Source organism: Primulina eburnea, chromosome 13 (assembly GCF_022965805.1).
Source record: "Primulina eburnea isolate SZY01 chromosome 13, ASM2296580v1, whole genome shotgun sequence".
Classification (NCBI taxonomy): domain Eukaryota; kingdom Viridiplantae; phylum Streptophyta; class Magnoliopsida; order Lamiales; family Gesneriaceae; genus Primulina; species Primulina eburnea.
Window position 1 is genome coordinate 6,550,389 of NC_133113.1, and position 17,653 is coordinate 6,568,041.

Here is a 17,653-nt window from a genome sequence, read left to right on the forward strand (position 1 = left end):
AATGCTTCAATAGTAATTTTGAATTTTTTGTTAATAATAAGAGTTACTTTTGAGTACCATTTTTGAGAAATAATTTGGTCAATTTTATTAACCCATACCTTGGAGTTGTCCAGCTTTCTATGTAGAAAATGCAGCAGAGATAGAAAGAGGGGCTCCAAGACTTGTTATAAATTATAAACCGCTTAATAAAACATTAAAATGGATAAAACATCCATTACCAAATAAAAGAGATCTATTAAATAGATTATTTAAGGGAAAAATATTTTCCTCATTTGATTTAAAATCAGGATTTTATCAAATTATTTTAAAAGAAGAAGATAAATATAAAACTGCTTTTACCGTGCCATTTGGACATTATGAATGGAATGTAATGCCATTTGGTTTAAAAAATGCTCCAATGGAATTTCAAAATATAATGAATGAAATTTATAATTCATATATTGATTATATTATAGTCTATATTGATGATGTCCTCATCTATTCTGATAATATTGATCAGCATTTGAAACATCTGAATAATTTTATTCAAGTTACTAAAAGAGCTGGTTTAGCAGTAAATCAGGAAAAGGTAAAACTTTTTCAAACTAAAATAAAATTCTTAGGACATTATATTGAAAATGGAATAATGATTCCTATAGAAAGAGCAATTATATTTGCCGAAAAATTTCCTGACAAAATTACTAATATTAATCAATTACAAAGATTTCTTGGAAGTCTTAATTATATAGGAGATTTTTATAAAGATCTTGCACAAGACTGTAAATTATTATTTCAAAGGTGGAAGAAAAATCCTTAACCATGGACTAATAGTCATACTCTTGCCATACAAAAAATAAAAGAACGAGTTAAAGAACTCCCTTGTTTATCTATTGCTAATCCAGAAGCATTTAAAATAGTTGAAACAGACGCCTCTGATATTGGTTACGGAGGAATACTAAAACAGAAAATAGATAATACATCTAAAGAAATTCTTGTTAGATATACGTCTGGAACTTGGAATAATACTCAAAAGAAATACTCTACAATAAAGAAAGAAATCTTTTCAATTGTTAAATGTATTACAAAATTTGAAAGTGATCTTTTAAATAAGAAATTTTTATTAAGAGTTGATTGCAAATCTGCCAAAGATATTCTTTTAAAAGATGTTAAAGTAATAGCATCTAAACAAATATTTGCTAGATGGCAAGCAATATTAGCTTGTTTTGATTTTGATATTGAACATATCTCTGGAAAATCTAATTCTTTACCAGATTTTCTAACTAGAGAATTCTTGCAGGGATCAGCCTTGGAAGACAGTCTTAAAAAGACCAGCCACCGGGAAGAAGCCCATGAATAAACCACCTTTCAAAAGAGGTGCTACTATTCCTCAGCCAAATATGGCTAACACAGAGGAAGAAAAGTTTGATCCAATTAAAGAATTTGCAGAAGATCTTACTGCGTATGAAATACATTATTATAATAATGCTATATTTGCCTTAAAGGGATCAAAAGAGAAATTAAAATATCCTTATATAATTTCAGGATGCCTTAATTGCTGTCATGTTGATAAAGACCTAAAAGGTTTATCACCTATTCATATAGCTCAAAGCTATTTAATTAAAGATTTGCAACCCATATTGGGAAGAAAAACCAGAGAATATTTTGAAACCATTTTGGTAGAAACAGGTTCTGTTGAAATTCAACATATGGATCGCAATCGCGATTACGCTTTTTCTAAAATGATAATAAAAAAGATTATCCCAGCTGCTAATTGGGGTTTACCCCTTGGACAAGCACGTCAATTAAACACCTTTCAGGCAATGCCTAATATGTTTAATTACCATGATTATATCATGGCCTGGGATATCATTGTTTTATATGAAAATTCTCAAAGAAAACATTCATGGTGGATAAAATTCCAATTAGATGATATTCATCAATTTATACCAATTTGGTTTAAAACTTTTTTCTTCTCATGGGGGGGTAATGCCCTCTATTCTTCCGAGAAATGTTAAAAACATATGGAATAAGTTTCTAAATGCAAACACGCAGTTTGATGGTTTAACAGCCATATTACAATTCGCCATTAACTATAATGTTCCTTGGATTATTCGATGGGAATATGGACTACAGGATATGGCTAAAGAGAAATTTGATATCAAATATACTTCTACTTTCTTAATCAGAAAAGTTCTCATCAAATGGTGGGGTAAAGAAGATTTCTTTGCAGAAGGCAAAGTATATGACCGTCAGGGGGTAATAGCTCTGGGAGTTCCCAGAGAAACCATGAAGAATTTAAATCATGATACCCCAACACAAACAACATTGTTAAAAGAACTTTTCCAACATCTTGATAAAGATACCATTACTTCAATGTTTACTGAAGTATTTGGAGAAAAATCAAATCTGTCAACACAAGAATCTACCTCTTCTAAAGGAAAAGAGAAAATGGAGGATGATACTCCAATGACTGATCAAGATAATTTACAAGACGCTCAGGACCCTTATGAGGAAGATGACATATATGCATTATTGAATGCATGAGCTGGATGTCACTAAAGATAGTGGAAGAAAAGACAGGACATCACGAGACTTATAGTCTTTGTAATAAAGTATGTAGTATTGTGGTGCATTATTAAGTGTGGGTTTTACTTTTCACGTGTCATGTTTTTATTTGTGTAAACACTGTAACTAGTATGTATTGCTTTGCTATTTAAGGAGTGGTTGCCCTTTGTGAACCACACACCGAAAAGAGCTTCTCTCTAAATAAAATAAGTTTGCGAGCAATTTCTTCAGAGTTCTACTTTCATATTTCAGATTTCAGGATTTCAATATGTAAGTATATGTCTTACAATTACATTTATGATCCTCCCTTCGATTATATCATGCCATCTGCAAATTATTTTGTAATCTTAAAAAGAAAGATTAAATTAATAAAATCTCAAATTGAGCATCTTGAAAATCAATTAAAAGATCCAGAAACAAATCCTGTTTATAAACAGTGGTTTACATATCCTAATCTAAAAAGATCCAAACTGACCTTAAAGGCATACGAAAAACAGAGCTCTCAGCTAGCAGCTTAAAGAAGAAGATTTGAAGATCTTCTTTCAACCTAAATTAAGGTTGTTTGTTGTAATAAGCTTTAAAAGCATTTTATTATCTCATTTTATTATCTTGACAAAGTGGTATCAGAGCCATTGTAAGAGAAGAAATCCTTCTATAAAAGTTTTATTCTTATATTGAAGATTTTTATTTATTCTCTACGAAGATTAGTAGTTATACCTGGGAGAAATCCTTAAGTCAGGTACCATAAAGCCTGTAAGGCCAAAGGGCAAGGTAGGTGTAAATCCTTGACAGTATCTACTAAAATTCTGATGAATAAACTAATAAAATGTTTTACTAAGAATAAATCTTCAAATAGTAATACTAAAAATAAAGAGTTAATTATTTCCGAAAATTTCGAAAAGAATATTCAAGACTGGAAAATACCAGCATCTTCTAATACAAAGATTTATAGATCTAATGGATTTAATTTTAAATCTGACTATATTATTAAAACTATTGAAGAAGCAATTCCTCTAAAAGGAGGATATGATTCATTTAGTCTATTATCTCAACCTCTTGTTAATATTCACAAACAATCTTACAAATTTATGCATCTGGGAATGATACAAGTAGGTTTAAAACCTCTTACAAGATTAGGTTTAAATACTTCAGCTTTAATCTTAGTACGTGATCAAAGACATAATAAATTTGAAGATTCCTTATTAGGAATTGTAGAGTCCTCATTATGCGAAGGACCAATACATTTTAGTTGTTTTCCTAATTTTCCAATTTCTCTTTCTGATCCAAATATCATGAAAGCCCTTACTTTAAATATAAAAACTGAAGGCTTTGATATGATAGATGGAACAGAAAATGTTGTTCTATTATATAGAATCTGTTATAAAGTTATGAATTCAACAATTTCTAATTTTAGAATTAATACTAATCAAATTAGTTCAAAAAGAGGAGAAACTACTCTTTTTATAACTGATATTAATAAAAGTAACATTATGATTCCTAAAACAATTAACTGGAATCAAGTTACTCTTCCAGAAATTTGGAAAATGGAAAGTATATCTCCTTCTTTAAAAGAAGAACCTAGAAAACTAGAAAGTATAGTTCAATATGTAGATGGTGATGTCGAAATAAAATTCTCATCCCAAAGACATTTACGAATTAAACTTCCTGAAGAAAGTAGAAATTCTACTTCCTCTATATCATATTTTGAGAAAATCAGTATTTCTGGTCTTCAAAAGACTAATGATAATATATCTCAACCAGAATATAAGGTTGATATTCCTGAATCAAGTACTTCTTGATTTCAAAGAAGTTATTCTGTTAATAATAGAAAATCAAACTCTCCTACTTTCTCTGATATGGGTTATAATGTTATAGTTATTAATCATAATAATCCTATTCAGAAAAAATTAGATAAGGTTAAAAATCTAAATAAGAAAAAATGGTTTTTGAGTTGTTTAAACTCAAAACAACGAAGTTTATATTCTTCAAGATATTTAGAATGGATTGAAGAAACTAAATCAAATTTAGATTTTTTCAAATGGTTGGAAAATTTATATTTTCCAACAAGAAATAAAATATTTCCAAATTTTAAAGATGAGTCTTTTATAAATACTCTTGAATCAACATATAAATTATATGTTCATGAAACAGGAGAAGAATCTTTTGAGATTCATCCTCCCTTTACTACTTTACAACTTAAAAAAGGAAATAAAGAAATTTATGCTACTCCTATAAAATCAGAAATAGGAAATGGTAATTTTGACCATATAATTCAACAAAATAATTTTACTAATCTTACTTTGCATTCATTAAGAAATCAAACTACTAGAATTGAAGAGATTTTATCCAAATCCAAGACAGAAAGTTCTAGTGGAGAAAGTTCAAAAGCTTTAATGATAAAACCTCCTCCAAATCTTAAAAGAGAAAAATTTCTCTTAAGTTCTAAAAAGGATGATGATTTTATGGAAGGTCTAATAGATAGATTACAAAAAATTAATATAAAAGAAAAGGGTTCAGTTTCAGTAATTACTAAAGCTGAACAATTTGAAAATTCAAGTTCTTCTGATGAAGAAATGCAAATTAATAAAATGCATAAGGTATCCATTGTAAAACCTTTTTATAAAAAGGCAACGCCTATTGATCTTCAAATTGAAGAAAAGAAATATTATGTTCAGTTTAATGGGGAAGCCATTACTGAATGGAATATTGATGGTAAATCTGAATATCAGATAAAAACCGTTATCAAACAGATGTTAATATACTCATCAGCCGCTAAAATAAAAGGTAATAATGATAGGCAAATTGCTCAAGCCATTATTACTGGTTTCACAGGCCAACTTCAAGGCTGGTGGGATTTTTATCTTTCAAAAGAAGCAAAGAATACTATTCTTAATTCATTTATAATCGATCTCAATGGAAGAGAAGAATCTGATGCAGTTAATACACTTATTTATACCATTCTATCTAATTTTATTGGAGCTAATGAACTTCAATTAGATAGATCTCAAGAGCAATTAATGAATTTAAGATGCCCAACACTATCTGAATTCAGATGGTATAAAGATGTATTCATGACTAAAGTTTTAACTAGAAATGATTGCAATGCAAATTTTTGGAAAGAAAAATTTATTTCTGGTCTTCCAATCCTATTTGCCGAAAGAGTTAAAAATAGATTAAAATCTAAATCTCCAACAAACTCTATAAATTGGAGTTTACTCACCTATGGTGATTTATCTGCAGAAGGAATTAGTCTTTGCAATGACATCAAGTTAAAAAGACAACTTGATATGCAAAAAATAGAAAATAGAAATATTATTGGTGATTTTTGTGAGCAAATAGACTTTCAACCAATGCAATATCCTAAAAAGGATAAGAAAAGACAAAGATTTTCTTTTAAAAGAAAGAAATATTATCCGAAAGAAAAAGAAAAATTTAGAAAATATTCTAAGAAAAGGTTTAAAAAACCCATAAAAAATGAGTCTACTAAAGTTCCAGTATGCTGGAAATGTGGAAAAATTGGACATAAAGCTAATAAGTGTTATGTCAAGAAAAAGATTAATAATCTCAACATAAACAATGATTTAAAAGAATCATTGATAAATATTCTTTTAAATAAAGAAGATATAAAACAAAAAGACTTTTATATTAGTATTATTGATAACGAATTATCTGAATATTCTAATAACAGTTCAGATAATGATTCTGAAATATCAGAAAATAAAATATGTGATCCAGATTGTGATTGTGATACATGTCTCATAAATTTTATGGGATTAGAAATAAATGTTATATCAAATGAAGAAACTTTTATTTTAGATCTTATAGATCAAATAAAAGATCCTATAGAAAAAAGAAAAGCTATAGAACATTATCTAAATATGGCAAATCATAAGCCTACTAAAATTGTACAAAATACTGTACAAGAGCATGAATTATATTCTTACAATAAAATATTAGAAAAGGCTAAACAAAAAGAAAGAGAGCCTACTATTTCCGAATTAAAAGGAGAAATAGATCAGATAAAATCTGAGATAAAATATTTAAAAGAAAGAGTAAATACTCTCAGTATAAATAATGATCATGTTTGGGAAAAAGATTCTACTTCTAATGAAGAAGAAGAAGAAGAAAACATTTTATCCAAAGATGATAACGAAATAAATCAAATGGTATGGGTTAATAAAATTGACCAAATTATTTCTCAAAAATGGTACTCAAAAGTAACTCTTATTATTAACAAAAAATTCAAAATTACTATTGAAGCATTATTAGATACAGGAGCTGATGTAAATTGCATCAGTGAAGGAATTGTTCCTTCTAAATATTATAAAAAGACTACTCAATTTATAACAGCTGCTAATAAGCAACCTCTTATAGTTAATTACAAATTGTCTGATGTGGCAATATGTAATTCTGGGGTTTGTCTTAATACTACTTTTATTCTTATTAAGAATATTTCTACTCCTGTAATATTTGGAACTCCATTTTTTCAAATGTTGTTTCCCATTAATAAAATTAATGAAAAGGGTTTATATACTAATATTAAAGGGATCAGCCTTGGAAGACAGTCTTAAAAAGTGTAGTGACCCGTTCCAGAATCACCTACTAATCAAAAACTAAGCATGCAATTAACCTAATTAATTATAATCAGAGATAACAGCGGAAATATGGCCAACAACAATAGTTATACAACCCAATCGAAATCGAAGTCTAGACTAACTCAAAATGAAATATCCAGTACAACCATATCGAATCAAATGGAAAACACTGAAAACTAAACCAACCAGCTACTCAACGTCCTCCTCCTGCTCCTCCTGAGCCATCCAACCTGAGGCCTGCCCCGTGGGAATGGGGTGTCCAAAAATAAACAAAACCGAGGACGTGAGCGATAAGAACGCCCAGTACAAAAGTATGAGTATACAAACCTATATGAAATGCACATGCTATGATATGATACCAGGGTAGTCAAGAAACAGGAATCACAAAGGATCTCAAAATGCTCAGTCTAGAGGCGCCAAGTGGATAGTGCCGCGCGGTCCAACCTCTGGGTCACTGCATCCACTACAAGACAGACGTGGACCTAAAATGTCCCGGACCACCGAAGCCCTCCCGACCCGTCGGCCACTGTGTACTCTCGGTGTCCATGCGTCCACAAGACAGGGCTGAGCGGCCCCAAGATATAGCTTATCTCGAAAGAGATACAGCTCAACAGTAAAGGCTATCTCGAAGGAGATACGGCTCAACATGATATGCAATATGCATCATAACTCGTGACATAATAGCATGCATCATATGACATATAACAATGCAGCAAATACTCATGCAACACATATATGAATGTATACTCAACCAGGATATCTCGGATAGTACTTTCGTACCTCTATCACAGCAAGCCTAGCCTTACGCAACACCGCTAATCAGGTCTAGCACAAGCCTACGCATCAAAAGCATACTCAATCAATACTACCATGCTCGACTAGCAAAACCAGTACTCCCTAGTACTACCAAAGGTTTAGGGTTTACCTTCGTCCGTCGACAGCCCTTTGATGTCGATTGCCTTGAAACTCAGGCGCCGCTACGCTACTACTCCTGGCAGCTCTTGGCTATCGCTCGACCAACAACTAACCCTAGAAACCTTCCAAATCCTCTCAACTATGAGGCAAAATCATGAATTGGCAAGTCACAAATGAGAAATCCGAGCACTATTTATAGGCCATGTTCGGATCCTCCGAACAACACTTCGGAACGTCCGAACGCTACGTGTCCATTGGCTCTTGACAGCTCATGATCGGATCCTCCGATCATACACTTCGGACCGTCCGAACATGCATGGAAAATGACGTGTCGATCAACACTTGACACCTATGATCGGATTCACCGAACTACACTTCGGATCGTCCGAACTCTTCGGTGCTTCCGAACCCTCTTCGGTCCGTCCGATCATGTCCATAGCCAAAATTACACCTTAAACCTTCTTAATCACCATTACTCCGTTAATTACCCAATTTGGAATTCGGGCTACTACATTCTCCCCTCCTTAAAAGATTTCGTCCTCGAAATCAGGCTTAGAGAATGAACAAAACGAAATAACAACATCATTAATACATCTCAATTGTTGTTGAATACAACTGATACTATGATTACAACTGAAAACACAAACTTATACAAAGAACAACTCAAAAGAGCTCTGGATGCTCCGAACGCATACGACTCTCTAACTCCCAAGTGGCTTCTTCAGTGCCTCGACGCTGCCACTGCACTAAGACAAGAGGAATGATCTTATTCCGCAACACCTTATCTTTGCGATCTAGAATCTGAACTGGTCGCTCCACGTAAGACAAATCCGTATCAAGTTGAACTTCAGATGGATGTAAGATGTGCGACTCATCTGCTACATAACGTCTCAACAAGGATACGTGGAACACATCATGAATACTTGATAGGTACGGCGGCAACGCAAGTCTGTAAGCTAAATCTCCCACACATTCCAGTATCTCGAATGGACCAATAAATCTCGGAGACAGCTTACCCTTGAGACCAAATCTCAAAATCCTGCGAAAAGGCGAAACTCGGAGAAACACCTTCTCACCTGGCTGAAAATGAAGAGGTCGACGCTTTGTGTTCGCATAACTAGCCTGTCGATCCTGAGCAGTCTTAATCCGCTTCTTGATTACTGCAACCTTATCTATAGCCTGCTGGACTAACTCCGGTCCCTCTACCTGTCGTTCCCCGACTTCATCCCAGAATAATGGAGTACGACAACGTCGCCCGTACAACGCCTCAAATGGTGCCATACCAATACTACGATGATAGCTGTTGTTGTACGCGAACTCAATCAAAGGCAAATGATCCTGCCAAGCGGGTCCGAAATCCATAACACAGGCTCGCAACATATCCTCAAGCGTACGGATAGTCCTCTCTGATTGACCGTCAGTCTCCGGATGATAAGCAGTACTCAGACTCAGTGTAGTACCCAAAGCTGACTGGAAACTACCCCAAAACCGTGAGGTAAAACGAGGATCTCTGTCACTAACAATACTGACAGGCACTCCATGCAAACGTACAATCTCCTGAATGTACAATCGAGCCATACGATCGAAAGTGAAATCACGATTATACGGCAGAAAATGAGCAGACTTGGTGAGTCGATCCACTACTACCCAGATAGCATCGCTGTTCCTCGAAGATAATGGCAAGTGAGTAATGAAATCCATCGTAATATGCTCCCACTTCCATTCTGGAATAGGTAAGTTCAACAACAATCCTCCCGGTCGACGGTGCTCTGCCTTAACCTGCTGGCAAACTAGACACTTGGAGACAAACTGATACACGCTGCGCTTCATCCCTTTCCACCAAAACCGCATCCTCAAGTCTCTATACATCTTGTTGCTTCCTGGATGAACACTTAACTTGCTTCGATGCGCCTGAGACAATATCTCGTCCCTCAAAGTGTCATCCTCTGGTACTACAACCCGATTAGATAAGCACAGAAGACCATTGGACTGATAATGGAAATTGCTATCACCACCAACTAACCGAGCTAATCTCTGAGTCTTGAGATCAGACATCTGAGCTTCTCGAATCCGAGTGAACAAATTGGGCTCAGATAAAATGGTAGCAACACGAATGCTCTCCATACCTTTCCGATGCTTGAAGTTAAACCCCAACGAGCAACTATCCTGGATGGCACTAGTCATAGCACAAGTCTGAAGTGCAGAGGCTCTCACCTTGCGACTAAGCGCATCAGCTGTGAGATTCGCAGAACCTGGATGGTACTTGATCTCGCAATCATAATCCTTCAGCAAATCCATCCAACGACGTTGCCTCATGTTCAACTCAGCCTGAGTGAACAGATATTTCAGACTCTTATGATCAGTAAAGATTTCAAACTGAACACCGTACAAATAATGACGCCAAATCTTCAGCGCAAACACAATAGCTGCCAATTCCAGATCATGAGTGGGATACTTCTCCTCGTGAGATTTCAGCTGTCTGGAAGCATAAGCAATCACATGACCGTTTTGCGTCAACACACACCCTAAGCCTTGAGTGGAGGCATCGGTGTAAACACTGAAACCATCAGATCCTGACGGTAACGCCAAAACAGGTGCGGAAGTCAGAAGTCGACGAAGCTCTCTGAAACTATCTTCGCACTCGGATGACCACTCAAATGGAACATCCCTCCGAGTAAGTTGCGTCAATGGTCTGGCTATCTGAGAGAAATTCACGATGAAGCGACGATAATACCCTGCCAGACCTAGAAAACTACGGATCTCAGCCACCGTCGTCGGACGTGACCAATTCAGCACTGCTTCAATCTTGCTGGGATCCACAGAAACTCCTTCCTTGGAAATCACATGACCAAGGAATACCACACGATCAATCCAGAACTCGCACTTACTCAGCTTAGCATACAATTGCTTCTCGCGAAGAATCTGCAACACAATCCTCAAGTGTTGGGCATGCTCTTCCACACTGTGGGAATAGATCAAGATATCGTCAATGAAAACCACCACAAACTGATCCAGAAAATCTCGGAAGACTCGGTTCATCAGATCCATGAACACCGCTGGCGCATTCGTCAATCCGAATGGCATAACTAGAAACTCGTAATGCCCATAACGAGTACGAAATGCAGTCTTGGAAATATCATCATCTCTGACTCTCATCTGATGATAACCCGATCGCAAGTCGATCTTGGAGTAAACAGAAGTACCCTGAAGCTGATCGAACAAGTCATCAATACGGGGTAAAGGGTACTTGTTTTTGATCGTCACCCGATTCAGCTGGCGATAATCAATGCACAACCGCATCGATCCATCCTTCTTCTTGACAAACAAGACTGGAGCTCCCCAAGGCGAAACACTCGGGCGAATATAACCCTTATCAAGAAGATCCTGCAATTGCTGCTTCAGCTCTCTCATCTCTGACGGAGCAAGACGATAGGGGGCACGAGAAATCGGTGCAGTCCCTGGCATTAAATCTATGCCAAATTCCACCTCTCTAACCGGAGGAAAACCAGGAATCTCATCTGGGAAAACATCAGGAAATTCACAAACCACTGGAATATCCTCTAGACCAACACTACCTGTGGATGAATCAATCGCATAGATGAGGTAGCCTTCCCCGCCCGACTCTAAAGCACGACAGGCTTTCAGAGCAGATACCACTGGCATCGGAGGTCGCGCTCCCTCACCATAGAAAAACCAACTAGAGCTTTCAGTCGTACGAAACTGAACAAGCTTCTGGTAACAATCCACAGTAGCTCGGTAGGTAGTCAATAAGTCTATACCCAAGATACAATCAAAATCTTCCATCTCTAGGATCATAAGATTCGCAGTCAACTCGTTACCCTCAAAATCTAAGGGACAACCCATCACTAGACGCTTCGCTAACACCGAATGACCCATCGGAGTAGAAACAGAAAGAATGACGTCTAGAGAAACATAGGGTAACCTATGACGCTTAACAAATCGTGCAGAAATGAAGGAATGAGAGGCTCCTGTATCAATAAGAACAAAAGCAGGAATACCGCATAAATGAAAAGTACCTGCTATGACTCTCTCCGTCTCATCTGCAGCCTGATCCTGGTTCAGCGCAAAAACCTGACCTTGGGCACGAGGTCGAAGATTCGAACTACCCACTGCCTGACCCTGCCTCCTCTGCTGAACAGTCGTCTGAGATCCAGAACCGGATCCTGCTCCACCTCGCAACTGAGGACAATTCTTCTTAATATGCCCCATCTCTCCGCACTGATAACAAGCTCCTGCGGCTACTCGACATTGCTCCGATGGATGGTTCTTCCCACAATGCGCACAAGACTCCTTCTTCTTACCAAAGCGGAAAACACCACTAGATCGAGATCCAGATCCAGAAGAAGATGAACCAGATTTCTTGAATGACTGAGATCGAGGCCTCAAAGTACTCGGAGGTCTAGAAGAAGAAAGAATAGCCCTACCACGCTGGAGACTGATCTCTGCCTGGCGACACCGGTTCACTAACCCATCATAAGAAGTAGGATTATCACAGACAGTGACTCGATCAAAGATCTCCTGATTAAGGCCTTGGAGGAAATGATCATACTTGGCCTCAGAACTGCCACTGATATGAGGAGCGAAGGGTAACAACTCAAAGAATTTCTGCTGATACTCATCAACAGACATACTCCCCTGCTTAAGGTTCAGGAGCTCAATCGTCTTGGCCTGGCGAAGGGCTGGAGGAAAGTACAGCTGCATGAACGCTGCACGGAAATCGACCCAAGTCGCTCTACCCTGCGACTGAACTATCGGCGCAGAAGTCGATCGCCACCACCTGCGAGCACGACCCTCGAGAAGAAAACTAAGGGTCTCCATCTTCTGCTCATCGGTGCACTGGAATGCGCGGAAACAACTCTCCATGCGCTCTAACCAATCCTCCGCATCATCGGGAGTCTCACCGCCAACTAAAGGCTTAGGCCCCATCTGCATGAAACGATGCATATCGAAACGCCTAGGACCATCACGACGATGACGATGCTCACGATGACGTCTATGATCGTCCTGGTCACCCCATCGACCTACACTCCCCTGACAACTCCCGTCATCAAAATGGTCAGCCATCGCTACAAGATAGAATAGGGAAAATGGTAAAATGGTCAACGGAAATCCCAAAACAGAATCTATATCCCAAAATCATACGCATGCTCTGATACCATAAATGTAGTGACCCGTTCCAGAATCACCTACTAATCAAGAACTAAGCATGCAATTAACCTAATTAATTATAATCAGAGATAACAGCGGAAATATGGCCAACAACAATAGTTATACAACCCAATCGAAATCGAAGTCTAGACTAACTCAAAATGAAATATCCAGTACAACCATATCGAATCAAATGGAAAACACTGAAAACTAAACCAACCAGCTACTCAACGTCCTCCTCCTGCTCCTCCTGAGCCATCCAACCTGAGGCCTGCCCCGTGGGAATGGGGTGTCCAAAAATAAACAAAACCGAGGACGTGAGCGATAAGAACGCCCAGTACAAAAGTATGAGTATACAAACCTATATGAAATGCACATGCTATGATATGATACCAGGGTAGTCAAGAAACAGGAATCACAAAGGATCTCAAAATGCTCAGTCTAGAGGCGCCAAGTGGATAGTGCCGCGCGGTCCAACCTCTGGGTCACTGCATCCACTACAAGACAGACGTGGACCTAAAATGTCCCGGACCACCGAAGCCCTCCCGACCCGTCGGCCACTGTGTACTCTCGGTGTCCATGCGTCCACAAGACAGGGCTGAGCGGCCCCAAGATATAGCTTATCTCGAAAGAGATACAGCTCAACAGTAAAGGCTATCTCGAAGGAGATACGGCTCAACATGATATGCAATATGCATCATAACTCGTGACATAATAGCATGCATCATATGACATATAACAATGCAGCAAATACTCATGCAACACATATATGAATGTATACTCAACCAGGATATCTCGGATAGTACTTTCGTACCTCTATCACAGCAAGCCTAGCCTTACGCAACACCGCTAATCAGGTCTAGCACAAGCCTACGCATCAAAAGCATACTCAATCAATACTACCATGCTCGACTAGCAAAACCAGTACTCCCTAGTACTACCAAAGGTTTAGGGTTTACCTTCGTCCGTCGACAGCCCTTTGATGTCGATTGCCTTGAAACTCAGGCGCCGCTACGCTACTACTCCTGGCAGCTCTTGGCTATCGCTCGACCAACAACTAACCCTAGAAACCTTCCAAATCCTCTCAACTATGAGGCAAAATCATGAATTGGCAAGTCACAAATGAGAAATCCGAGCACTATTTATAGACCATGTTCGGATCCTCCGAACAACACTTCGGAACGTCCGAACGCTACGTGTCCATTGGCTCTTGACAGCTCATGATCGGATCCTCCGATCATACACTTCGGACCGTCCGAACATGCATGGAAAATGACGTGTCGATCAACACTTGACACCTATGATCGGATTCACCGAACTACACTTCGGATCGTCCGAACTCTTCGGTGCTTCCGAACCCTCTTCGGTCCGTCCGATCATGACCATAGCCAAAATTACACCTTAAACCTTCTTAATCACCATTACTCCGTTAATTACCCAATTTGGAATTCGGGCTACTACAAAAAGACCAGCCACCGGGAAGAAGCCCATGAATAAACCACCTTTCAAAAGAGGTGCTACTGTTCCTCAGCCAAATATGGCTAACACAGAGGAAGAAAAGTTTGATCCAATTAAAGAATTTACAGAAGATCCTACTGCGTATGAAATACATTATTATAATAATGCTATATTTGCCTTAAAGGGATCAAAAGAGGAATTAAAATATCCTTATATAATTTCAGGATGCCTTAATTGCTGTCCTGTTGATAAAGACCTAAAAGGTTTATCACCTATTCATATAGCTCAAAGCTATTTAATTAAAGATTTGCAACCCATATTGGGAAGAAAAACCAGAGAATATTTTGAAACCATTTTGGTAGAAACAGGTTCTGTTGAAATTCAACATATGGATCGCAATCGCGATTATGCTTTTTCTAAAATGATAATAAAAAAGATTATCCCAGCTGCTAATTGGGGTTTACCCCTTGGACAAGCACGTCAATTAAACACCTTTCAGGCAATGCCTAATATGTTTAATTACCATGATTATATCATGGCCTGGGATATCATTGTTTTATATGAAAATTCTCAAAGAAAACATTCATGGTGGATAAAATTCCAATTAGATGATATTCATCAATTTATACCAATTTGGTTTAAAACTTTTTTCTTCTCATGGGGGGTAATGCCCTCTATTCTTCCGAGAAATGTTAAAAACATATGGAATAAGTTTCTAAATGCAAACACGCAGTTTGATGGTTTAACAGCCATATTACAATTCGCCATTAACTATAATGTTCCTTGGATTATTCGATGGGAATATGGACTACAGGATATGGCTAAAGAGAAATTTGATATCAAATATACTTCTACTTTCTTAATCAGAAAAGTTCTCATCAAATGGTGGGGTAAAGAAGATTTATTTGCAGAAGGCAAAGTATATGACCGTCAGGGGGTAATAGCTCTGGGAGTTGCCAGAGAAACCATGAAGAATTTAAATCATGATACCCCAACACAAACAACATTGTTAAAAGAACTTTTCCAACATCTTGATAAAGATACCATTACTTCAATGTTTACTGAAGTATTTGGAGAAAAATCAAATCTGTCAACACAAGAATCTACCTCTTCTAAAGGAAAAGAGAAAATGGAGGATGATACTCCAATGACTGATCAAGATAATTTACAAGACGCTCAGGACCCTTATGAGGAAGATGACATATATGCATTATTGAATGCATGAGCTGGATGTCACTAAAGATAGTGGAAGAAAAGGCAGGACATCACGAGACTTATAGTCTTTGTAATAAAGTATGTAGTATTGTGGTGCATTATTAAGTGTGGGTTTTACTTTTCACGTGTCATGTTTTTATTTGTGTAAACACTGTAACTAGTATGTATTGCTTTGCTATTTAAGGAGTGGTTGCCCTTTGTGAACCACACACCGAAAAGAGCTTCTCTCTAAATAAAATAAGTTTGCGAGCAATTTCTTCAGAGTTCTACTTTCATATTTCAGATTTCAGGATTTCAATATGTAAGTATATGTCTTACAATTACATTTATGATCCTCCCTTCGATTATATCATGCCATCTGCAAATTATTTTGTAATCTTAAAAAGAAAGATTAAATTAATAAAATCTCAAATTGAGCATCTTGAAAATCAATTAAAAGATCCAGAAACAAATCCTGTTTATAAACAGTGGTTTACATATCCTAATCTAAAAAGATCCAAACTGACCTTAAAGGCATACGAAAAACAGAGCTCTCAGCTAGCAGCTTAAAGAAGAAGATTTGAAGATCTTCTTTCAACCTAAATTAAGGTTGTTTGTTGTAATAAGCTTTAAAAGCATTTTATTATCTCATTTTATTATCTTGACAAAGTGGTGTTGAGGTTGTTTGTTGTAATAAGCTTTAAAAGCATTTTATTATCTCATTTTATTAATAAAAGACTCATCTTTAAAATTTGGAAATATTTTATTTCTTGTTGGAAAATATAAATTTTCCAACCATTTGAAAAAATATAAATTTGATTTAGTTTCTTCAATCCATTCTAAATATCTTGAATCAACATATAAATTATATGTTCATGAAACAGGAGAAGAATCTTTTGAGATTCATCCTCCCTTTACTACTTTACAACTTAAAAAAGAAATAAAGAAATTTATGCTACTCCTATAAAATCAGAAATATTAAATGGTAATTTTGACCATATAATTCAACAAAATAATTTTACTAATCTTACTTTGCATTCATTAAGAAATCAAACTACTAGAATTGAAGAGATTTTATCCAAATCCAAGACAGAAAGTTCTAGTGGAGAAAGTTCAAAAGCTTTAATGATAAAACCTCCTCCAAATCTTAAAAGAGAAAAATTTCTCTTAAGTTCTAAAAAGGATGATGATTTTATGGAAGGTCTAATAGATAGATTACAAAAAATTAATATAAAAGAAAAGGGTTCAGTTTCAGTAATTACTAAAGCTGTAAAGGCCCGAAAATTCATGTTTGAAAATTTGCGGAAAAATTAAAAATTTTCTTTTAAACTAAACGGAGAATCAAATTCATAAAATAAACTGTTAAATAATGTTTAATGTTTAAAAAATAGCAGCGGAAGAATTTAATGTTAGCAAAGTAACAATTTAAAATAATTCAACAAGAGATAAAATGTTTGAGCATAAAAATCGTAAGTGCTGAAAATGAGGTCCTCGGGTTCCACTACTGCCGACTCGAGCTGGCTCACTGGTCCCCGCCCTCGGTCCCGACATCATCAGTACCTACAACAATCAAGTTTAGTGAGTCTAAAGACCCAGCATGCATATATCGTAAATAACGAGTAAATAATATCGTAAAATTTTCATGGGAGTAAAATTATCATGTCCTGAGGCATAATCGTGAAAATAATTTATCATGAGCGATTATAATACGTGCATAACTGAACTGAAAATCATAGTGAAAATGTTTGCTCCTCAGAGCCCTGTACTGAAATAGCATG